We start from the raw sequence: 26,664 nt of genomic DNA, 5'->3' as shown, positions 1-26,664 counted from the left end.
ATTTTGAAAAGGGGGTTAACTGATGCCAGTCAAGTGGGGTGTGTGGCCCAATTAGTGGAACCGAGGGAGACTGTGGTTGGAGTCCCCTTGCTGTGTTTTACATGCTTTTAGAAGGGCATGACATGGCTTGGAGGTTGACTTTCAGCATCTGCAAACTGTTGGCTACCAAAATGCTGCCTTTCCAACCTTTTTAACCGAGGATTTTCGAGACCTTATGCCCATCGCAGTGCCCCAAGAGCCGATGCCCAGGCGCCACTCCTTCTCCAACAAAGGCGTGCACGCGCTACACCAGCATGTCGCACTAAACATCACTGATTCCTTGAGAAACTCTGTGTGACAGGGTGCATTTCACCACAGATAATTGGCCCAGTAAGCATGGACATGGGTGTTATATGTCGCTGACTGGGCAATGGGTTACTGTGGGGAGAGATGGAGAAGGGTCTGCTGTACAAGTCTTGCCGTCCCCACGAGTTGTGTCAATCCTTCTTCTGTATGTAGAAGTTAATAAACTGCTTCTGCCTCTTCAACCTCGTGTGGATCCTCCACGTTGGCCCAAACCTTTAGTGGTCAGGCCACCCTTCCTTGTAACTGTGCACAAGGAATACCACACACCTCCTTACTATGCTGGTAGCAGAACTCAATGCCATCAGGCAGTCAAAGGTTTACTTTGAAATGTATGGGAAATGTGAGTCACACCGCTGAGAAGTTGTGGACGGTTAGCTCTGGAGACAGAGTTTCATCAATGGTTGTCTCCACTCAACCAGCAGCCAGGGAAGGCCGGGTGCAACAATGATGCAAACATGGGTGCGGCCCTTCGCTGTGACAATGTGACACACGTGCCTTGTGTGGCTCACGTGTTGAACCTGGTTGTCCAGCAATTTTTAAAGCACTATCCTGGCCCACATGGCCTTCTGCAGAGAGCACGGTGTAACGCCTTCCTTGATCCACACACTCAGATGGGCTGTAAATTATAGGCTAGAGGGAAGCCACTCACCAAGCAGGACCCCTAGAACCCTGAAACCCTTTAACCCCTATACAGGGATTAGGAATTACACAGGGCCCAAGGTGATCAATACCTGTGGAAGGCTGCAGTTCCAGAGAATAGTAGTCAGGCAGGGTCAAAACATTAATTGAGGAACAGGAACAAAATGGGACGGCCAGGACTTAATCAGAAAACAAGCAGAGGTGAAATGCGGATCGGCCAACAAGGTACATAAACAGCAAGCAGGAAAAATAGTCAGGTAACAAGCACACAAAATCATAAAACTGAACTGGGGGTAAAAGTAACCAGAGGTTCATAGATATGTCTGGCAGTGGTCTGCAGATAGGATGGGCATAAAAAAGGGTGTGGTGTCTTCTCATTGGTTGTAGCTGAATGATGGTACTTCATCTGTGAGATACCCACCAGCTACATTCAGCCAGAGATTCTGCATCTGTCAAGGTAATGCAGCCCAGTGGGTGAGCATAACCTGCGTCTACCTGCGCCGCTGGCATCGACTCCACTCCCATCATCAGCACTATGCATGAAAGGAACACGTTGTCACCTGGCGACCGGAGTACAAATTGACGGAGCGGACTCCGTTGGTGACTTAACAGCAGTGTGCGGCAATGATGCAAACCTGGCTGCGGGCCATCGTCAGGGCAATGTGACACACGTGCCTTGTATGGCTCACGTGTTGAACCTAATTCTCCAGCAATTTTTAAAACACCATCCCGGCCTACATGGCCTTGTGCAGCGGGCACGCTCGCTATGTGCTCACTTCCATCGTGCGCACACAGCAGCTCAACAACTTTCGTCGCTACAGAAGTCTTTAGGTCTGGTGGTTAAACACCTGAAATGCGATGTGCCGACACGCAGGAATTTGAATCTGCACATGTTGCAGCGTTTGTGGCAGCACCGCCGAACCCTGCTGCAATACGTTATGACATATAGCCTGGGATAACTTGATCCAGAGGTGGTGCACATCACGCTGCTGGAGTGGTGTCAGATCAAGGACCTATGCACCCTTCTACACAGTTTACAAATGTCGACGAAGATGTTTAGCACTGGCGATGCCATTCTCAGCATGACAATTCTGGTCATCTACATGATGGAGCACACTGTAATTATTATTCGGAGTCAGGTGTTGGGACAAGAGGAAGGGGAGGAAGTACAGGAGGAGTCATATGCGGAAGGGATAACAAGATCTACGAGGTCCAGATGGTCAGCAGCACCTAGGCGGCAGTCATGGTGAGGGAGAGGGATTAACAAGGGTGCATAGTATCAGCAAAAAGTGTTGAGGAAGGTGCAGGAGCCCATGAAGAAATGGAGGACGAACTGGCGATGGGCATGGAAGACTCAGCAGATGAGTGAGAGCTTGCTCACATTTCGGTTGTGCGAGGTTGTGGGGAGAGGGCAGAGGAAGGAGGCACGATTCTCACCTCTCTGCCACCAACACACCAAGGACTTGGTCCTCCTGGATGCACAAGACACATGAGCGCCTTCTTGCTGCACTACCTACAACATGACCCTCGGATTGTACGAATTCAAAGTAATCCTGACTACTGGGTTGCCACACTGTTAGATCCCCGGTACAAGACAAAATTTTGCAAAATAATTCCTGCCTCCATTCCTCTGTGGTGTCAATCCAATCGCACTTGCTTCCTAACAGTTCTCAAGTTTCCACCAGCCCTGCTGAGTATGGGGTAACAGAGATGGTTGAGTTTGCATAGCTGTTCAGTCGCACTATAGCCTGGGAATCAGAGGTCTGCTCCAAAGCTGCAATGAGTACAGACAAGGAAGTTATTATTATTTTTATTATTATTGATTTATAGAGCACCATTGATTCCATGGTGCTGTACATGAAAAGGGGATTACATACAGAATACATATACAAGTAACTATAGACAGACTGGTACAGAGGGAAGAGGGCCCTGCCCTTGCGGGATTACATTCTAAAGGATTTTTGGGAGGAGACAGTAGGAGTGGTGTAGGTTGAGCGTCAAGTACGTATGGTGGTGGTGTCATTGAAGGTTATAGTCATTTCTGAACAGATGAGTTTTCAGATTCAGTTTGAAGCTTGCGGGTGTAGCAGATAATCTGACGTGTTGAGGTAGCGAGTTCCATGAGACAGGGGAAATGATCTGCGCAGATGGCCAGAAGCTTTGTGAGTGGGATACAGGCCCCGATGAAGAAGGTGCTGAGCCTAATCTACACCCTCATTTCCAAAAAGTAAATCCTCCTGGTGGAGACAATGGGAAACATGATGAGGAGCACAGATACCTGATTGGAAGGACAACTTTACTATTCGGTCAGGGCAGGAAAAGGTTGTCTTGGAGGACTCAGGACGAGGGGAATGAAAACACACAGGGTTATTGATGAGGTTGGAGACCACACTTACTGTCAAACCAAAGTCAGCCAGTCGATGAGGTCAGCAGAGGAGGTGGAGGAGGATGCTACTGACGTCGAGGTTACGTTGCGTCTTCCTGGCCAGAGACAAAGTACTGGAAGCACGTCAACAACTGAATCCTGGACCACAACTTTGCCTCTGAGCAGAAGTCGTGTTGGCTATGCAGGTCGCATGGGCTGTAAACCTTGACTAGCCTGTGAATTTTTGGACATCGCAAAGGATCACCCAAGTCATGGAATCTGTAAGATTTGTCAACAATCTGTAAGTAGAAGGCAAAAACTCACACCTTTGAGTAGTTCCTCCATGAAGTGTCACATGGATATGAATTGATAGCGTGAAGGTGTATTGCTCAGCTTTAGCCACTGTCAATGCAACATGCTAATTTGCCATTGCATGCATTGTTGCAGACTACACACAAGGGGCTGCTGTTATTTTGGATCTGCCTTTGTTTGGTCACTATAGCAATATCAAATTGCTCTTCGGGTGTGGACTTGGAGATGCTGTCTATGAACAGAAGAAAAAGCTAAAGGTGTGTGTTACAGCAAGGAGCCACCGCGGAAACACTTCGTTCAATTGTGAGGGGAGTCATTTTGGAGTTTGGTGAGGAGTACCGTAATGCCAGTGAGCAGCATCCTGTGCCACAGACCAACATTCTTACAGTGCTGTCTATACTGTTTACCGTGAGAGGAGCGTAAAGTCTGTATTTCTGGCAACTGGACATCAGAGTACCCGGGTACGGTAAGCTGTGCCCAGACAATAATGCGGGCACGCAACACTTTGTTTTATTAGCAAAACACATATCTGTTCTGGGTAGGCCGACTATTTATAGACAATAAGACTTGCTGCCTCTGCACTGTCAAATTGTCACGTACAGTTTAATTAAATCATAGAGGGACAGCAACACATGTTTGCATTGACTGTTGCTTTTCAAGATTTCAATGACTGTGTTGCACAGCTGTGTGGTTTGCATTCACACTGTTATCATCTGCATTATCTGTGAGGCCTCAGCTAACAAGGTATTCAGGGGGGGTAATGTGTTTTGTCTATGTTTAGGTAGGTAACTTGGAAGCTCTTGTGATGTGAACCATCATTGCATGGAGGCTACATTATATCCACGCCTGCACCTTCGTTACAGATTGGCTGGACTACCTGCAGTTAATAATTGCATTCCAGAAATAGAAAGGAGTGTAGAATGCACATGTGTTGTACCTTGCTTGGCAGCAAAGGAACACTAACTTAGTATTCCAGACAATTTTAGGATGGCAGAAAAAGAGTCAGCTCTTTGGGCAAATTAAATAGCGTGGCAAAAGTGGACAGATGGGTACAGGGGCCGTGTTCTGTGGGTACCAGGACAGTAAAAGAAGCCTCACTTTCTATCCCTCCTAATGATCAAATGCAGCAAGGAATTCCCTGAGTTTGCTATAAAATTAGCATAGCTAAATGTGCATGAGGGTAGAATGCAGAGGTGCTTGAGATTGCTTGCCACAAGTGGCACAATAAAGGAGTCCAACAGCCAGTTCTATGATGCCACTAAATGGCAGTATTTTTTGCTATCATTATAGCTTATTAAAAACAGAGCAGGAGGGTGTCCTGCACAGGTGCTGCACATAGATTTGCACCACTAGGGCACTAATGGAGTACAACAGCCACTTCTTGTATGCCACTAAGTTTAGTCAATTTTTGGTATTATAATGTCTTAGTAAGTAACAATGAGTTTGAGTGTGCAATGCAGGCAGACGTGCTGCAAATATCTGTGCACTACTGGGACTATACAGAAGTCCAACAGCCACGTTTAGGATGCCACTAAGTTCACTCAGTGTTTGCTAGTATAATGGCTTAGTAACAATGAGTTTGAGTGTGCAATGCAGGCAGACGTGCTGCAAATATGTTTGCGCTAGTGGGACAATACAGAAGTCCAACAGCTACGTTTAGGATGCCACTAAGTTCACTCAGTGTTTGCTAGTATAATGGCTTAGTAACAATGAGTTTGAGTGTGCAATGCAGGCAGACGTGCTGCAAATATGTTTGTGCTAGTGGGACAATACAGAAGTCCAACAGCCACGTTTAGGATGCCACTAAGTTCACTCAGTGTTTGCTAGTATAATGGCTTAGTAACAATGAGTTTGAGTGTGCAATGCAGGCAGACGTGCTGCAAATATCTTTGCGCTAGTGGGACAATACAGAAGTCCAATCGCCACGTTTAGGATGCCATTAAGTTCACTCAGTGTTTGCTAGTATAATGGCTTAGTTATAATGAGTTGGAGTGTGCAATGCAGGCAGACGTGCTGCAAATATCTTTGCACTAGTTGGACAATACAGAAGTCCAATAGCCACGTTTAGGATGCCACTAGGTTCACTCAGTGTTTGCTAGTATAATGGCTTAGTTATAATGAGTTTGAGTGTGCAATGCAGGCAGACGTGCTGCGAATATCTGTGCACTACTGGGACTATATAGAAGTCCAACAGCCACGTTTAGGATGACACTAAGTTCACTCAGTGTTTGCTAGTATAATGGCTTAGTAACAATGAGTTTGAGTGTAAAATGCAGGCAGACGTGCTGCAAATGTCTTTGCGCTAGTGGGACAATACAGAAGTCCAATAGCCACGTTTAGGACGCCACTAAGTTCACTCAGTGTTTGCTAGTATAATGGCTTAGTAACAATGAGTTTGAGTGTGCAATGCAGGCAGACGTGCTGCAAATATGTTTGCGCTAGTGGGACAATACAGAAGTCCAACAGCCACGTTTAGGATGCCACTAAGTTCACTCAGTGTTTGCTAGTATAATGGCTTAGTAACAATGAGTTTGAGTGTGCAATGCAGGCAGACGTGCTGCAAATATCTTTGCGCTAGTGGGACAACACAGAAGTCCAACAGCCACTTTTAGGATGCCACTAAGTTCACTCAGTGTTTGCTAGTATAATGGCTTAGTTATAAAGAGTTGGAGTGTGCAATGCAGGCAGACGTGCTGCAAATATCTGTGCACTACTGGGACTATACAGAAGTCCGACAGCCACGTTTAGGATGACACTAAGTTCACTCAGTGTTTGCTAGTATAATGGCTTAGTAACAATGAGTTTGAGTGTGCAATGCAGGCAGACGTGCTGCAAAAATCTTTGCGCTAGTGGGACAATACAGAAGGCCAACAGCTACGTTTAGGATGCCACTAAGTTCATTCAGTGTTTGCTAGTATAATGGCTTAGTAACATTGAGTTTGAGTGTGCAATGCAGGCAGACGTGCTGCAAATATGTTTGCGCTAGTGGGACAATACAGAAGTCCAACAGCTACGTTTAGGATGCCACTAAGTTCACTCAGTGTTTGCTAGTATAATGGCTTAGTAACAATGAGTTTGAGTGTGCAATGCAGGCAGACATGCTGCAAATATGTTTGCGCTAGTGGGACAATACAGAAGTCCAACAGCCACAGTTAGGATGCCACTAAGTTCACTCAGTGTTTGCTAGTATAATGGCTTAGTTATAATGAGTTAGAGTGTGCAATGCAGGCAGACGTGCTGCAAATATCTGTGCACTTCTGGGACTATACAGAAGTCCAACAGCCACGTTTAGGATGACACCAAGTTCACTCAGTGTTTGCTAGTATAATGGCTTAGTAACAATGAGTTTGAGTGTGCAATGCAGGCAGACGTGCTGAAAATATCTTTGCGCTAGTGGGACAATACAGAAGTCCAACAGCCACAGTTAGGATGCCACTAAGTTCACTCAGTGTTTGCTAGTATAATGGCTTAGTAACAATGAGTTTGAGTGTGCAATGCAGGCAGGCGTGCTGCAAATATGTTTGCGCTAGTGGGACAATTCAGAAGTCCAACAGCCACGTTTAGGATGCCACTAAGTTCACTCAGTGTTTGCTAGTATAATGGCTTAGTAACAATGAGATTGAGTGTGCAATGCAGGCAGACGTGCTGCAAATATCTTTGCGCTAGTGGGACAATACAGAAGTCCAATAGCCACGTTTAGGATGCCATTAAGTTCACTCAGTGTTTGCTAGTATAATGGCTTAGTTATAATGAGTTGGAGTGTGCAATGCAGGCAGACGTGCTGCAAATATCTTTGCACTAGTGGGACAATACAGAAGTCCAATAGCCACGTTTAGGATGCCACTAGGTTAACTCAGTGTTTGCTAGTATAATGGCTTAGTAACAATGAGTTTGAGTGTGCAATGCAGGCAGACGTGCTGCAAATATCATTGCGCTAGTGGGACAATACAGAAGTCCAACAGCCATGTTTAGGATGCCACTAAGTTCACTCAGTGTTTGCTAGTATAATGGCTTAGTAACAATGAGTTTGAGTGTGCAATGCAGGCAGACGTGCTGCAAATATGTTTGCGTTAGTGGGACAATACAGAAGTCCAACAGCTACGTTTAGGATGCCATTAAGTTCACTCAGTGTTTGCTAGTATAATGGCTTAGTAACAATGAGTTTGAGTGTGCAATGCAGGCAGACGTGCTGCAAATATCTTTGCGCTAGTGGGACAACACAGAAGTCCAACAGCCACTTTTAGGATGCCACTAAGTTCACTCAGTGTTTGCTAGTATAATGGCTTAGTTATAAAGAGTTGGAGTGTGCAATGCAGGCAGACGTGCTGCAAATATCTGTGCACTACTGGGACTATACAGAAGTTCAACAGCCACGTTTAGGATGACACTAAGTTCACTCAGTGTTTGCTAGTATAATGGCTTAGTATCAATGAGTTTGAGTGTGCAATGCAGGCAGACGTGCTGCAAAAATCTTTGCGCTAGTGGGACAATACAGAAGGCCAACAGCTACGTTTAGGATGCCACTAAGTTCATTCAGTGTTTGCTAGTATAATGGCTTAGTAACATTGAGTTTGAGTGTGCAATGCAGGCAGACGTGCTGCAAATATGTTTGCGCTAGTGGGACAATACAGAAGTCCAACAGCTACGTTTAGGATGCCACTAAGTTCACTCAGTGTTTGCTAGTATAATGGCTTAGTAACAATGAGTTTGAGTGTGCAATGCAGGCAGACGTGCTGCAAATATGTTTGCGCTAGTGGGACAATACAGAAGTCCAACAGCCACGTTTAGGATGCCACTAAGTTCACTCAGTGTTTGCTAGTATAATGGCTTAGTTATAATGAGTTAGAGTGTGCAATGCAGGCAGACGTGCTGCAAATATCTGTGCACTTCTGGGACTATACAGAAGTCCAACAGCCACGTTTAGGATGACACTAAGTTCACTCAGTGTTTGCTAGTATAATGGCTTAGTAACAATGAGTTTGAGTGTGCAATGCAGGCAAACGTGCTGCAAATATCTTTGCGCTAGTGGGACAATACAGAAGGCCAACAGCTACGTTTAGGATGCCATTAAGTTCATTCAGTGTTTGCTAGTATAATGGCTTAGTAACAATGAGTTTGAGTGTGCAATGCAGGCAGACGTGCTGCAAATATGTTTGCGCTAGTGGTACAATACAGAAGTCCAACAGCTACGTTTAGGATGCCACTAAGTTCACTCAGTGTTTGCTAGTATAATGGCTTAGTAACAATGAGTTTGAGTGTGCAATGCAGGCAGACGTGATGTAAATATGTTTGCGCTAGTGGGACAATACAGAAGTCCAACAGCTACGTTTAGGATGCCACTAAGTTCACTCAGTGTTTGCTAGTATAATGGCTTAGTAACAATGAGTTTGAGTGTGCAATGCAGGCAGACGTGATGTAAATATGTTTGCGCTAGTGGGACAATACAGAAGTCCAACAGCTACGTTTAGGATGCCACTAAGTTCACTCAGTGTTTGCTAGTATAATGGCTTAGTAACAATGAGTTTGAGTGTGCAATGCAGGCAGACGTGCTGCAAATATCTTTGCGCTAGTGGGACAATACAGAAGTCCAACAGCCACTTTTAGTATGCCACTAAGTTCACTCAGTGTTTGCTAGTATAATGGCTTAGTAACAATGAGTTTGAGTGTGCAATGCAGGCAGACGTGCTGCAAATATCTTTGCACTAGTGGGACAATACAGAAGTCCAATAGCCACATTTAGGATGCCACTAAGTTCACCCAGTGTTTGCTAGTATAATGGCTTAGTAACAATGAGTTTGAGTGTGCAATGCAGGCAGACGTGCTGCAAATATGTTTGCGCTAGTGGGACAATACAGAAGTCCAATAGCCACGTTTAGGATGCCACTAAGTTCACTCAGTGTTTGCTAGTATAATGGCTTAGTTATAATGAGTTGGAGTGTGCAATGCAGGCAGACGTGCTGCAAATATCTTTGCACTAGTGGGACAATACAGAAGTCCAACAGCCACGTTTAGGATGCCACTAAGTTCACTCAGTGTTTGCTAGTATAATGGCTTAGTAACTATCAGTTTGAGTGTGCAATGCAGGCAGACGTGCTGAAAATATCTGTGCACTACTGGGACTATACAGAAGTCAAATAGCCACGTTTAGGATGCCACTAGGTACACTCAGTGTTTGCTAGTATAATGGCTTAGTTATAATGAGTTGGAGTGTGCAAAGGGCAGGAGGGTACAGTGGCAGGGTTGTGGGGCTCTGTGTAGAGGAATGGAAGCCTGACTTTCTATTCCCTCCTAATGGGGAAATGCAGCGAGGAAATCCCTGACCTTAGCTACACAGACGCTGTCATCTTGTGTAGCTGTTAAACTCTGTTTTCAGGACCTGTCACCTATGGCTCTTACCCTGCCGGTACAAGCACTTAAAAGGACTGATAGAAAGTGCTCTCCCTAAGCTGTCCAGCGCTGTGTATGGAGCACATACAGCAGTATCGGCGATAGGACTCAGGACGGAGCTGCGCCAGTGATGTCTGACACCAAGGACGCAGAAGGCAGATAATGGCGTGCTGGAGGAAAATGTCCGGTTTTATAATGCAGGGACATGTGACATGGACATCCTATCACACATGCCATTGCTTCTCTGGCTAAAAGTCCACTTAGCTGTGTGTGTGTCTGGGATTGGCTGACATGCTGGCCCTCCCCACTACACGCGCGCTTAGGGAAGGAAGACAAGGAAAAAAAAAAAAATGGCGATCGCCATTATCCATACAGCAGTGATCTGAATGCGCTGTTCCCGCACACTATACACTGAAATGTCATAATAGTGTGAGTCACAGAGTGACTTACACTATTACAGCGGAAAGCCAGCTAGGAATTAGCTGTTTTTTTGCTGCTAGAACCGTTCTCGGACGTATCTAGAACTATCGAGCTTTTGCAAAAAAGCTCGAGTTCTAGTTCGATCTAGAACAGCCCCCAAAATCACTCGAGCCACGAACTGGAGAACCACGAACCTAGAACCGCGCTCAACTCTAGTCAGGAGACTGACTAGGCCACTGCAACACCTTGATTTTTTCCCTCTTGAACCAGGCCTTGGTTTTCTTGGCTGTGTGCTTTGACTCGTTGTCTTGTTGGAAGATGAAATGACGACCCATCTTAAGATCCTTGATGGAGGAGGTTCTTGGCCAAAATCTCCAGGTTGGCCGTGCTATCCATCTTCCCATGGATGCAGACCAGATGGCCAGGCCCCTTGGCTGAGAAACAGCCCCACAGCATGATGCTGCCACCACCATGCTTGACTGTAGGGATGGTATTCTTGGGGTCGTATGCAGTGCCATCCAGTCTCCAAACGTCACGTGTGTGGTTGGCACCAAAGATCTCGATCTTGGTCTCATCAGACCAGAGAACCTTGAACCAGTCTGTCTCAGAGTCCTCCAAGTGATCATGAGCAAACTGTAGACGAGCCTTGACATGACGCTTTGAAAGTAAAGGTACCTTACGGGCTCGTCTGGAACGGAAACTTTCAAAGGCTGTCCAGGCCGTGGAAGGCTAACAGTAGTTCCATAAGCCTTCCACTTCCGGATGATGCTCCCAACAGTGGAGACAGGTAGGCCCAACTCCTTGGAAAGGGTTTTGTACCCCTTGCCAGCCTTGTGACCCTCTACGATCTTGTCTCTGATGGCCTTGGAATGCTCCTTTGTCTTTACCATGATGACCAAGTATGAGTGCTGTTCACAAGTTTGGGGAGCGTCTTAATTAGTCAGAAAAGGCTGGAAAAAGAGATAATTAATCCAAACATGTGAAGCTCATTGTTCTTTGTGCCTGAAATACTTCTTAATACTTTAGGGGAACCAAACAGAATTCTGGTGGTTTGAGGGGATGAATAATAAATGACCCTCTGAATAAACTTTTTACCATTTAAAAAAAAAAAAAAAGAAATAACATTCTTTTTTGCTGCAGTGCATTTCACACTTCCAGGCTGATCTACAGTCCAAATGTCACAATGCCAAGTTAATTCCGAATGTGTAAACCTGCTAAATCTGCAGGGGGTTGAATACTACTTGTAGGCACTGTATATATATATATATATATATATATATATATATATATATATATATATATATATATATATATATATATATGTATAATATACAGTTGTATAAAAATAAATACATAATCTAAAATAATGACATAGCGCCCTGCAGTATTTTTGATTCTCAGTGCAGATAAAGCGGACGGCTGCGTGCTGCCACCCCCATCTGCCTGACTTTACATTGGCTGGCAATCAAAACACAGGGAAGCACATTTTTTTTTAAATTATTTTTATTTAAAAAAAATGCGTGGGTTCCCGCCGTATTTTGATTGCCAGTCAGATAAAGCCAGGCAGTTGGGGGCTGGAATTCTTGGCAGCCCGCAGCCGTCCCTGGAAATGGCGCATTGTTTCTTAGGGCCAATTCTAGGCACTTTACCTGGCTCATCCAGCAGCCCTGAAGGCGGTGGCACACTGGGTAATAAAGGTATTAATTCCAGCTTTGTATTCTCAGATGTTACTAAGCCCGAAATTCATGGTGTCACGCCAAATTAGACATGGCCACCATGAATTTCTAAACAGTAGAAAAAAAACCTAAAGCCCGCTTTACACGCTGCAATGTATCTTTTACGATGTGTCGGCGGGGTCACGTCGTAAGTGACACACATCCGGCATCGTAAAATACAGTGCAGTGTGTGACAGATTCGTGCGATTGCGATTGAACGTTAAAACGTTCATCGCATACACATCGTACCTTTCTCTAGAATTGCACGTCAGATTGTTCATCGTACCCGGGGTAGCCCACATTGCAGTGTGTAACACCCCGGGAACGATGAACAGATCTTACCAGCATCCTGCGGCTCCCGGCCCACAATGCAGAAGGAAGGAGGTGGGCAGGATGTTTACGTCCTACTCAGCTCCGCCCCTCCGCTTCTATTGGCCAGCTGACGCGTGACGTCGATGTGACGCCGAACGTCCCTCCCACTCCAGGAAGTGGACGTTCGCCGCCCACATCGAGGTCGTATGGAAGGTAAGTACGTGTGACGGGGGTTAATCGTATGTGCGGCATGTTCAACAAATTGAACGTGCCACACATACGATGGTGGCGTTGCAAATCACATACCATATCGTATGCAAAATTGCAACGTGTAAAGCAGGCTTAACACATCGAAAAAAATTTTTTGTTAGAAATAAAACAAAAAAAACATTTAGAGACTCCATCTTTATGATAAAAAACTCCTTAGTCCGACGTAGTTTACAGGGACATCAATGTCAGCTTCATCACTCTGTACAGACACAGTCTATACAAAGTGAGAAGCAAAGAGAGCATTGTCAGCTCTGCTACATCACTCTGTACAGAGCGAGAAGCAGGCTGACAGTGAGGTCCTTCGATGATGTCATAGTCATGTGACCAGTCTGTAAGCCAATGTCTGTACAACAGTTACACCAGACTTGTCACATGGCTATGACTTCATGGAAGGTCATTTAACCCATGGGCACAGCAATGATTGGACTCGGAAGCAGATGCTCCGGGAGACAGAGTCTGCAGGACGCATCGCTGGAGCAGTAAGTATAATGACAATGTTAATTATTAACAAATATTCTTTAATTTACAGCCCCCACTGCCGCCATCCCATATCTGTAAAACCCAAGTTTGGTGATTGGACCCAAGATCATGTTATCTCGATCCCGATCTCGATCTTTACTAAACGATTGGACGAAACTTCCGATCCCGACCATCTAGGGGATCACCCATCACTAGTGAGTTCCTATTGTTCTGGTAATTGCAAATGGAGGGCTCTGCTAATGGAGTCTGCAAACTACTCTAAGAAAATCTACTCTCCAAAAGTCAAATAACACACCTGCCCTGCCAGACTTGTACTATATTTTGCTGGTGCATGGGGTGATCTAAAAAATGTGTGCCACAACTCACAGAAGTTGCTTCTGCCACTTAATAGTGCTGCTGCTAATGTTTCTGTGATGACAACCTCGACATTCCCGTGGTTGGAAGTCTAGAACAGTGATACACACTGAGTACCTCATTGCTGTCTTAAGGAAAACCACTCTTACGATTGTGTACAAGTTGGTTTTGATTCTCCAGCATGTGTCCTTCACTTTCCAGGGGGTGAAGCAGCTGGCAAAATTTACACTTGCACTGTGGCAATCCAGTACTCAGCACTATTTCTAATTCTAATAATACAGGAATCATTAGTCACAGCCTATAAACAAAAAAAACTGCAGAAGAAATACATTAAAATATCTTTATTGATAAATCAAAGAATACAACAATTAGAAAAAGAGAAGTAAAAACAGAGATACACCCTGAATGGTAGTAATTGAACAAAATTCGTAGAAAAATTAATTTGAATTATTTTACATCATACACTGTGCTGACTAATATATAATATGTATGCTAGACACAATGCTCTTTGTAAAATAGAAATACAGATATAATCGCAAGGTAAAAAAAAGTCGAGTAACACATAAATAAAGTCTAATTGAAGATTAACATATATTAGACTAGGTAAGTAACCATAAATCTCCCAGTGGCGTCATCAGGCAATAAACAAAGAGGCAAGTGAATGTAACAGAAACAGCCAGCATCAATTCTGTATGGACACAGTTGCACAAAAAAGTAGGTATAAATAGATGTTTACTGCAGAGACCCCCTGACACACATTTCGCTGTCTTGTTTCCTCAGAACGGGCGTAGATTGGGCTTTATTTATGTAAGAAGGGATCTTCATCTCCTGAGTGTTGTCCGCTCATCACCTCTTCCTTCTTGTCCTCCTCCAATTGCTTCTCGTCTCCTGCACCTTCACTAACAGCTTGTCTGGTATCATGAACCCCTTCGATCTCTGTACTCCACCCTCCCATGCCAACTGCTTGTGCAGTGATATTCCAGACCTTAGAGATATTGGTTTCCCTTCCAAATTCTGCTCTGCTTCCTCCTCTTCCTTATGATATTACAGTTCTTTTCTAATGCCCTCATTGCTGCACGCTCTTTCATATTAAGGTTACTGATCTGCTCATTGGGAGCAGAGATTAGGTCACTAATTTCCTCATATACCTTCTTTTGAAACAAATCCATGTTAGCACTCCAAGATTGAATAGGGTAAAAACTGGGGTTAGGTATTTTATACATGTGTGTCACGGTCAGAATGACGATGATGATGAGACTCAAAGGATCTCTTGATATCCGGCTGCTGCTTCTAATTAAAATGTCATGGGTGCACACGAGAATGAGAAATAACTGCACAGCAAGTCAGTTACATCTATCTCCATGACGGGCTCTTAACCAAGTGTGTTCTTTATTGTTTGAAAGAGACTCTAGACCAAACAGTAAGGGGGTGTGAACAAAAGTTTTAGTCCAATCAAGTATCGTAAGTCAGGGCTTCATGACGTAGAGAGATCTACATATTCTCCGTTGATTGGTCAGTCTAGGATCCAGGAATTTCTCTTTGTCCATCTGTCTTGGGTGTAAACCAGGAAATGGTGGCCATATTCAAGCTATACATATATATCCTAGTATATACTGAGTTTAAGGAAAATACACTGAATATGCAATATACATATATACATGTTAATAAGAAACAAAAGCATTCACAAATATGTGTGTTAGTTCACATCTACTGAACTATATAACTGAGTCTATGAAATGGCTGAATTAAGTATTTTTGGATACTCAATTCTTTATCCTCAACAGTCCCCCCTAAAGACTTACTTCTGCCATTTCTAAATTCTAAGGGTACTGTGTTCCCTTAGGAAGAGAGGTAGAAAGATCTGTTGAAAAACCTGCCTAACTGAACGTTGAAACATGGGCGGAAAGGGGAAAGGGGTTTTCTTCACCGGTTTGAGACCAAGGACTCCTAGGCGAGTCCTCACCCTTTGTAGTTGGACTTTCCCATGTCTCAAGGTTCTCTAAGTCCTCTCTTCTAACTGTTCTGGCAAGACTGGTCTAAAACTGTACAGGGTTTTCTGAAAAGGATAAGTATGAGCAGAACGCTCAGTGCAGCTCTGGTTGATTAACCCTTCTGCAATGCGAGGTGTGGATCCATAGATTTTCTGTGGTTGGATCAGCTCCTCTAGTGTTGACTCATGGCTCTTTCTCGCTTGTCCTTTAGGATCAATCAGTCTCCTGACTGGAGACCATATGCTAATAGCTCTGATTTAAGATCTGGAATTGGAGAATACACCTGTTTAGCACACTATTCAGTCAATTATATAAAAATATACATGTCTATGCTAAACCAAAAAACATCTTACATAAAGACCTGCTTATTGCAAAAAGAAAACAGAACATATACATTTTATACACCATTTACTAGTTTCCACTTTTCTATAAAATATACACTTTTTGTAAACACATTTTTCTTTACATACCACCTTCATGTGCTTCTCAACAATAATGTCGTTTTCTGCACAGGAATGCCTCTGACCAAACCTGGAGAGAAATTTACACAACACGCACAGACTTGCATACAACGTGCTCATGATATACATCTATAATCAGTTTGCAGTCTCTAAGAATGGGTAGAGCAGGTGCAGGGTGTTTCTACGGACTCTTTACAGTTTTTTCTCACTTCATTCTAAGCACTTGTCTCACAAGACTGGGTGAATCTGCCCACCTGGGTACTGAACCCGGTGTCACCAAAGCACACGCTGACAATTGTCTTTCACAGATGTTACCTGGGCCATCATTAAGAAGAGCTCTCATGGCAGAGAAAGCTTACCACCCTTTGTCCACAGACCTTCCTCAGTCAGCTGGCTCCCTGCATGTCACACTCCATTCCTTGTTGTATCGCTTGTTCCTGTAGGGATTTAAGAACACAAGGAGTAACAGAAGTCACTGACGTGACCAATGTCACCAAGGCATGGTCGGTATTGGTGAAAGACTCTCAACTCTAGGCCCGTTCACTGCTTCTTGGTCAGCTGCACCTGTGCAAGGATCTCCATCCGAATCCATCAGCTCAGATCTAGACTTTCTTTTCGGCATACCTAATTCATTTGACAACAGGAAAAAATCTACAACCTACATACACCTCTAAAGACTCTTACCCACTCCTGTTCTACCCATCAAGAGAGGCATTAATGCATCACTGTCTCCTGTATCAATAGGATCGGAGGGAGTGGTCGAATTTAGATCTACCTCATGTGGTGTAAACAGCAACATATCCAGTGCAGAATCGACCACCATCTGGTTTCATCTATAAAAACAAAAACTTAAAAATATACATTAGATCATTCTTATAACTTCATCTCTGATCATAATACAGTCAGTGGTCATCTATACCTCACATGACTGAAAATACTAAATAAATAAACAAACAAATAAATAAACAAATAAACATATAAGACAAGACTTTCCTATTTCAGTTAACAGATATACCCCATAGTAATCTAATAAACATAACCTATGGGAAACAGGTCAGCTTCAAAACCAAGGTCAACTTCAAAACCTATCTAATATGCCTGCTGCGCCCTCCAAGAAACTGGAGAATATAATTAATACCTTATTCCCCCCTTGTTTAATTGTTTATTTACCAATATGGCAAAATTCAGCATTTGTATACTGGTATTCCCTAAAAGAAAAGATAAAATAGCAGGTAATAAATTAGCCACATACTAAAAGGAACAAACACTGAAAATAACGTACATCTCACAACAATATACATTACTGGGGAATTTTAAAACTTTACAATAAACAACACTGTATCCATAAAGAAAAGAAAAACCTTTCATACTAGAAACGACTGAGACATGATGAAATGACAGCTGTGACTAGGCGACTAACTGGCAAAAAATATATGAATGGTTTAGAAATAATCGTAAAAACAGAAAAGGTGATAGAGTCACAAAATAAAAATATATTGTTCAAATAAATCGCCATTAAACACAAAACAACACAAATTATATCGCACATCCCATAAAATTTAATATTCCCTATTCAGGTATAAGCAGCAAACTAAAAATGGGAAATCCTGAACTCTAAGGGTTAAACCAAACTCACGTCACTATTGGAGAGAGACACATTCCATTCTTCTTAAAAGTGAGACAGGAAGAAGGAAAAAAACTCAACCTTTGTTATAACAAAGACGTAGCAGTGAACACATCCATTAGCAAAATCTACATTGGATACATTATACATTTTTCCTAATTCCTTTTTACAAATAATAATAATAATAATAATAATAATCTTTATTTCTATAGCGCCAACATATTCCGTAGCGCTTTACAATTCAGGAGGATCATATACAAACAAGTAACAGTTATAGAAATACAATATTTAGAGGGGAAAAAAAAAAATACAACCCTGCTCGTGAGAGCTTACAATCTACAATGAGATGGGGGGAGAGGCAAGGTTCAAGTGCTTATTTACAATGACAATCCAACCATCTCACGGAAATGGGGCTGGATAATGGTTTCCTGGACCAGTGGGCCCGAGCCTTGAGATGCCTTTGGGTGCCATGGAGTTTGATGTGGAGCTATGTTGTGAGAGGTTGTAGAGGGACTATGTGAATCGAATCTGATTAGGGAGTGTGATAGGCCGCCCTAAAAAGATGCGTCTTTAGGGTGCGTCTGAAGCTGAGTAAGTTGTGATTTGTCCTAACTTCTTGGGGTAGAGCGTTCCAGAGGGTTGGTGCAGCTCGGAAGAAGTCTTGGATCCGGGAGTGGGAGGTTCGAATTAGTGTGGATGTTAGTCGAAAGTCGCTTGCAGAGCGTAGAGAACGGGTGGACTGATAGACAGAGAGGAGGGTGGAGATGTAGGGGGGTGCTGCACTGTGGAGAGCTTTGTGGGTGAGAACAAGCAGTTTGAATTGGATCCTATGATATATGGGCAGCCAGTGCAATGACTGGCACAGAGCAGAGGCATCCGAGTAGCGGTTAGCCAGATAGGTGACCCGGGCTGCTGCATTAAGGATTGACTGTAGAGGAGAGAGTCTAGTTAGGGGGAGACCAATTAATAGAGAGTTACAGTAGTCCAAGCGAGAGTGGATCAGGGCCACGGTGAGGGTTTTTGTCGTTTCCATTGTGAGAAAGGGGCGGATTCTAGAGATGTTCTTGAGGTGCAAGCAAATGGATTTGATACATTTTGACATCAGTAGGGGTAAGTCGTTTACGATTTTTGTTTTAAATTAACTAACATAATACAAAGATATATATATATTTACCTTCCTCTATTTTATTTTATGATATAATGCTGCAGGACTTTTAAAATACCAATTAATTTTATGTGAACAGATCTATTTCCACATCATTTCTGTAAAAATTTCACTTACTTATCTTTGACTTGCATTTATGGGATAACTGAGTAAACAAATATACAATTTATACTTATTCAAATATGTTAGTCATTTATACCACAGAACACCTCCCACCGGGGATGGGTGGAGAGCTTTGAACAAAGAGCCATTTCGAGGGGTGTGGCTTATGAGGTGTACTGCCATCAGTGGGTGTAGCAAGACGGCTGCCACAGGAAGTTCCAGGCACCTGACTTCCGGGTGCAGCATCCATGTTGTGACTCCCTGGGTGTACTGGGAGTGGCTGGAACTACGTAGTAAACCAGGGATACTTTTGGTGCCTGTAAATGTGCATTTCAGCATACAAAGGAGAGATAAGATTAGCACCAGATATAATGACTTCTAGAGAAGAACAATAAGGCACCGCTAGAGAAAAATATTTAGTGATTCTACAAACAGCAACAGACAGTGAATGAGGTCTTTGTTCTTCATTATAAACTCACTACAGATTAATCTGAACTTCAATACATGGGTTGCAGCCTGCCATCTAGTGGTAGTCCAACGATATTACACAACTTTTTGCAATCTTTTATATTTTTTCCGTTTTTTGTAACTAGGGCGACAGCGTTCTCAGCTCCTACTAAAAAACAATCTCTTCTTGAACAGAGTATACAGTGCTCTAGCTGGATTGGCCACATCCAACTGAACCCTCTTCCCGCTTCCCTACTATGCAATAAGGACATACTGCGACGTCCAACGTACGAATACAATACCGTTCCTCGTACGTTCCTATTTTTCCGGCGTCTCACATAGCAGTGCATGAGTTAATACTCAGGGGAATACGCTGGTTCAAAACACTTTTCTCCACCACCGGAATCCCTCCCCCTCTTTCCCGTGTAAGCGGACGCACTTTTTCAGCGTCCAACACGTGGATACTAATACCGTTCTCCACGTGTTCCTATTTCCGGCTATTAACACAAGAATCGATGTATTTTATATATATATATATAAATAAAACACTGGGGGACACGCCAATTCCCTTATCTCTCTGTTCCAAAAACAAACCAACAATTACAAAATGCTGAAAAACGCATAAACTAGTTAATTTCTCTCAAATCCAAACTAAAATAACACTTGTCTTTCTTTCAAATCATGACAACTTGCTGTAATACAAAGGCTGCAGCAACCTCCACTGACCCCTCCTCTCTCCAAAGAGCTGCGCTGTTGTAACACCCAGCGTCTGCCTCTTCACCCTCCACCCCCCTTGCTTCTTAACTAAAAGACAGCAGAGACTGAGCTGTGTAACTTGATCTCCGCTCTGCCTCAAGCAGCTGGTGGACATATAGCCCCCACCTTTTTGCTTCCTCTGAGTGTAAGAATGTAAAGATGTAGCTGCTTCAGTGGGCTTCTGCTCCCCCCCTCTCGCATTCTTTGTTCTCAATAGAAAGACTGTCATGGATATCCCTGGGCTTAACCAGACCCCCCTTCTCCCTTTGTTCACAGCGAAGAAGAAAAAACTACAGGCAATTAACTCTCCGAGAACCAAACAGAGAAATCACAAGCTTGATTAACCATACACTTATATACAAATAAACAGCTACTCAAGAAAACACCCCATTTCTAATTACAGACAGCCGGATACTTTACAACCTACCCCTAGCCCCTATGGGAGCTGGGTCCTTCTAGCCCACCGGCGAGTGACAGTCACACCGTTAGGTCTCCGGTGCACTACCATTCTCCGGACTAGTGACCACCCACTTTCGCCAGGTGTCTCGATCCACAGGTAAAACAGCACACACAATGTATATGATGTTCTTACCGTGAAACGGAGGGTGATCAAGTCCTCGATATCGAGCAACACCTGGATACTTGTGGAGTAGCCCCAGACGTCCGGAAAGTGGAAGCTCTGACTCACTCTTCTCGGTTGCCCCACACTTGGTGCGCCAACTGTCACGGTCAGAATGACGATGATGATGAGACTCAAAGGATCTCTTGATATCCGGCTGCTGCTTCTAATTAAAATGTCATGGGTGCACACGAGAATGAGAAATAACTGCACAGCAAGTCAGTTACATCTATCTCCATGACGGGCTCTTAACCAAGTGTGTTCTTTATTGTTTGAAAGAGACTCTAGACCAAACAGTAAGGGGGTGTGAACAAAAGTTTTAGTCCAATCAAGTATCGTAAGTCAGGGCTTCATGACGTAGAGAGATCTACATATTCTCCGTTGATTGGTCAGTCTAGGATCCAGGAATTTCTCTTTGTCCATCTGTCTTGGGTGTAAACCAGGAAATGGTGGCCATATTCAAGCTATACATATATATCCTAGTATATACTGAGTTTAAGGAAAATACACTGAATATGCAATATACATATATACATGTTAATAAGAAACAAAAGCATTCACAAATATGTGTGTTAGTTCACATCTACTGAACTATATAACTGAGTCTATGAAATGGCTGAATTAAGTATTTTTGGATACTCAATTCTTTATCCTCAACATGTGTATATCTATCAAATCACTATCAACATTTTCCTCCTGAGACATCACGATTGATACATTATTAGATGGCAATATTTTATAGTATCTAGAAATAACACTGTCAATAGTAGTATCGTTTTCCCATTTCTCCTTATTTTCATCATATTTTCGTCTCTTAATAGTGATACCTCTTATAAATTTATTAACATCTCTAATAGTTGAAAACAAATTGGCCCATTTTGCAGGTGCAAATGATTAACTTTCATTTAATAGTGCAAGTTGTGAGTGTGAGATAATAGATGCTGACATATTTACTACCGACCCCAGCTGTCTGATTTACCTTGGCTGGTGATCCAATTTTGGGGGGACCCCCAAGTGTTTTCTTTTAATTATTTATTTAATCAGCCAAGGTGAAGCTGCCAGTTGTGGTCTGCAGGCTGCAGCCGTCTCCTTTACCCTAGCTGGCTACAAAAAATAGGGACCCCATGTCATTATTTCTTTAAATTTATTTATTTTTTTGGCTAAATACAAGGCTAAGCACCCCTTAGTGCCACATGAAATGCACCAAAGGGTGTAAAATTACAAAATGCAGGAGAGTGGGACATTATGTGTCTTTCTGCCATTATAATGACAGAAAAGACTTATTTGAAGTGTACAAGCACAAGAAAATCACCAGAGCGCTCTACGCTGTGAAAAGCAGTAGAAAATGGCACTGGAGTGAACATGTGACCGCCTCATGTAGGTTGAAGCTATGGATCCTAGGTAAATTTATGTATTTTCCCTCCTTCAGTTTTTTTGCAGTATGCAAAAAAATGGAAGGCACAAGGATCACAAACGGATGACATACGGACCGTATACTGAACGTTAACGGATGCCACATGGATGCACCCGTGAAAAAAACGGACCGTTTTTTGCGGACCGCAAAAACGGATCGGTCGTGTGAATGTAGCCTTATTCTGATCTGCCGTTTATAAACAGCAGGCAGAAATAAGTGAATAGCGCCCCCCAGCGTCAGAAAATCTCCGGGGTTTCAGGGGGTAGCTGAGACCCTGGAGATCATGATTCAGGCTGGTTTTTCCGGTCCCCACTCACGTGATCACCGGTATACACCATATACCGATGATCAAGTTACAGTAAATGACAGTGGCGGTAAAAAATTATTTATCTCCCATCTGGCATGAACAAACATGTCAGATGCGAGATAAATCTCCTCCCTGGTCCCATCCAGTCCCCCGGTGTCACCAAAGTGCCCCCCCCGATCCCCTCCCGGAAATCCAAGATGGCCGCGTGCACAGCAGCGCGCAGGCTGCATTCACCCTACTCCTCTGATTTCTGTCGCATGTGTCATGGCACTGCCGCATGCACAGAGCGGCTGTCAGCTCAGCTTCCTGTGTTCAGACACAGTGAGTGGTGGTAACCATGCATCTGTAAGCTACTGCAATGCCCTGCTCATGAGGTAAGGAAGATAGTTGATCAGGAGAGCTATACTACATTTCCAAATGGAGGTATTTGCTTTAATAGTTGCCCTGCTCAACGACTACCAAACATGAGAGCCCGTTATACGCCACAAAAAAACACATTTAAATAGCGAGCTCTGTTGTTTAGTATTCATTCAGCTGGATAACTGGACTTAAAGGGGTATTCCATCTCCAAGATCCTATCCCCAATATATAGTAGGTGGAATAGCAAGAATATGAGCAAATACCAATATTTGGAAATGTAGAATAGTTATCCTGATTAGGCATGCCCTTACCTCATGAGCAGGGCATTGCAGCTTTGGTAGCAACACTTATGACATGGACTCTGCTGGTGTGGACCCGGGGAGAGTGGGTGCAGATTCATTGCACCCACACTCCTCACATGGAGGGTCTGCACTCCTAGAAAATGGGGCATACGTTCCCTGAGCGTGTCCCCCCATATTCTAGATGGTCTAGAGTCATTGTGGGACCCCCTTAATTTTTTTCTTTACAATAAATTGGTGAAAGAGGGAATGTTTTGGGGAGTGTTTTTTAATACATTTTTTTTCGTCTATTTGTTTTGTTACTGCTAACAGTTTGTGATGTCGGGTATCTGATAGACGCCATGACATCACAAACTGCTGGGCTTGATGTCAGGTGACCTTACAGCTAGTATTAACCCCATTTATTAAACTGTTTGCCACTGCACCAGGGTACGGGATGAGCTTGGGGGAAGCATCAGGATTGGCGCATCTAGTGGATGCACCACTTCTGGGGCGCCTGCAGCCTGTTATCTTTAGGTTGTGAAGGTCCAATAACTATGGACCTTCCCACCCTGAGAATACCAGACAACAGCTGTCCGCTTTACCTTGGCTGGTGATCCAATTTGGGGGGAGACTACTTTTTTTTGTAATTATTATTATTTGTAAAATAATTATAAAAAGGAGCCTTGGGTGATCTCCACATTGGATCACCAACCACGGTAAAGCTGCCAGCTGTGGTTTTCAGGCTACAGCCGTCTGCTTTACCCTAGCTGGCTATCAAAAATGGGGGGACCCCACGTCATTTTTTTTTAAACTATTTTTTTAAATAGAAAAAAATAATGGGCTTCCCTGTATTTTGATTGCCAGCCAAGATAACGCCAGGCAGATGGGGGTGGCAACGTGTAGCTGTCTGCTTTATCTGTGCTGAGAATCAAAAATACCGCAGAGCGCTACGTTATTTTTTTTTAATGATTTATTTTTACAGTACTGTGATGTCAGACAATGAAAATACAGGGAAGCCCATTTTTTATTTTTAGTTATTTAAATAAATAATTAAAAAAATATATATATGGGCTCCTGCTGCATTTTTTGTATTGCTAGCTAAGGGTAATCCAAGCAGCTACTGGCTGCTAACCCCCACTGCTTGGTATTACCTTCACTGGCAATGGAAAATCCAGGGAAGGATTTTTTTTTTTTTTTTGCCAAAAAACTAAAAAAAAAAAAATGACGTGATCTTCACCATATTTTTGTATGCTAGACAGGTACAGCAGGCAGGTACGGCTGCCCCTAACCCCCAGCTGCCTATTTGTACCCGGCTGGGAACTAAAAATATAGGGAAGCCCTTTTTTAATTATTTCATGAATTTCAATAAGTGGGCTTCACTCCATTTTTGTGTCCAGCCAGGTACAACTAGGCAGCTGGGGATTGGAATCCGCAGCACAGGTTAGCCCGAGCTTTCTGGGCGCCTCTGCTGTGAATTGCAGTCCGCAGCCACCCCAGAAAATTGTGCTTTCATTGAAGCGCCATCATCTGGCGCTGTATCCGACTCTTCCAGCTGCCCTGAAGCCGGGTGGCTTGCTGGGTAATGATGAGTTAATACTAGCTTTGTTTTACTAGCTAGTATTAAGCCAGAGATTCGTAATGTCAGGCAAGTTTGACCCGGCCATTAAGAATCTCCCATAAAGGGTTAAAAAAAAGATACCACACATTGAAAAAATACTTTAATAGAAATAAATACACAGACACACTTAGAGACTCCATGTTTATCACTCCCTGTCAGCCCTCCACGATCCTGCTCTTCTGTCTTCTTTCCCCTTCAACCCATGCAGCTCTGCTACATCAGCAGCACTGCATCTGCATGAGAAGAAGGCGCTGCTGCTCCATGCAGTAATCACTCTGTATGTGACCAGAGGCTGCCGGCTGTAAGCGGTAACGTCACCACTGACAGACGGGTTACCATAGCAATGGTGCTCCGATCACGTGATTCCCGGTGCCACTATTTACCAGCTGTGACAGCTAGTTCCTGCATGTGGGCTGACTCTGTAAAGAGTGCTGACATGCATGGACGGGGAAGCCTATCATGTGCCAGAGCATCTCGCCAGTAAAAGGACATGCTCAAACGAGCATCGCTTACCGGAGAGATGCACTGACAGGACCTAGCATGACGTCATAGTCATGTGACCAGTCTGTAGCCAATGAGATAATAGACACGTGACTGGTCACATGGTTATTTTGACATCACGGAAGGTCCTATCATCAGTGCTGGTTACCGGGAGGACGCAGCAATTATCGAAAGGAAAAGCAGCAGGAGACAGAGTGCAGGACGCATCGCAGGGACCTGTAAGTGTAATGGCAATGTTTATTAACTGTATGTGTACATTTATAATATGTTTTTATGCGTTTGTGATTGCCTCCCATTGTTTTAAATGGGGTTCGAGAGGTTCGTCGAATTGCTCGCCGAACCGAACTCGAACGCGGCCTCCGTTCGACGAACCGAACCAAACTCGAGCCTGTAGAGGCTAGCTCATTTCTAATCAGCACATAGCAGGTTGATGCCCGAGTCTGCCTATGTAGATGCCAGACACCAGAGAAACCATTCGGTGGAATGTCAGAATCTACAATCTACAATCTGAACAGCAGCTAATGCAACTATAACAGTCAACAAGGTTGTGTGCAAAACTACATATGACAGTACCCATTCCTTTATGACCCTCTAGGCTTGATCTCTCATGATTGAGTTAATGAAATGTCTTAACCAGATACTCTGCTTGGATCTCTGAAGCTGGTACCCAAGTACTCTCCTCAGGACTATGACTTTTCCAATGAACCACGTACTGTAAAGATCAGCAAAGGAAATGAGAATCAACGATGGACATCTGAAATTCTAATGACCCATCGACTAAGACAAGGGAAACCCACGTATTTCTGTAACAGAAATATATGGAAAAGATTGTGAATCTTGGAAGATGCCAGTAATCCCAAGTGGAAAGCAACCGGATTAATGAACGGCTGTGATTTTGTACAGACCAAAAACCGAAGTCCTAACTTCAGTGAAGGTATCTTAAACTTAATGTTTCTTGTAGACAATCACAAGAGATTACCCACACGCAGGTCTGGACCACTCACATGTCTACAGTCTGCTGCATGTTTATACTTAAAACTCATGTGACGCAAATCCTACTGAACCCTCTCGCATGTAGACAATAATGATGAGACCAAATGGTCCTCCCAGGTACCCCAGACGAGTGCCCATCCTGAAATGTACAGAACTGAAGATGAAGGCCACAGATGCAAAAAAATGGATATATACTAGAAGATTAATGGCGGCGATTATTGATGGCAAATTTGGGGAGAGGAAGGAACGGGGACCACTCCTACTGTTTATCATAAACAAAACAACACAATTACTGCTCCAAATCCTGATTCACGCATTCTGTTTGCCGATTTAAGGGCTGAACAGCGACAAATGAATACCCCTGATGAATAGAGATAAGCAAACTTGTTTTGAAATGATTCGCCAATTTGAAATTCGGTACAAGCC

The sequence above is a fragment of the Anomaloglossus baeobatrachus genome, chromosome 7 (genome assembly GCF_048569485.1).
Source record: "Anomaloglossus baeobatrachus isolate aAnoBae1 chromosome 7, aAnoBae1.hap1, whole genome shotgun sequence".
NCBI lineage: Eukaryota > Metazoa > Chordata > Amphibia > Anura > Aromobatidae > Anomaloglossus > Anomaloglossus baeobatrachus.
Note: the sequence above shows the minus strand (reverse complement) of the source record.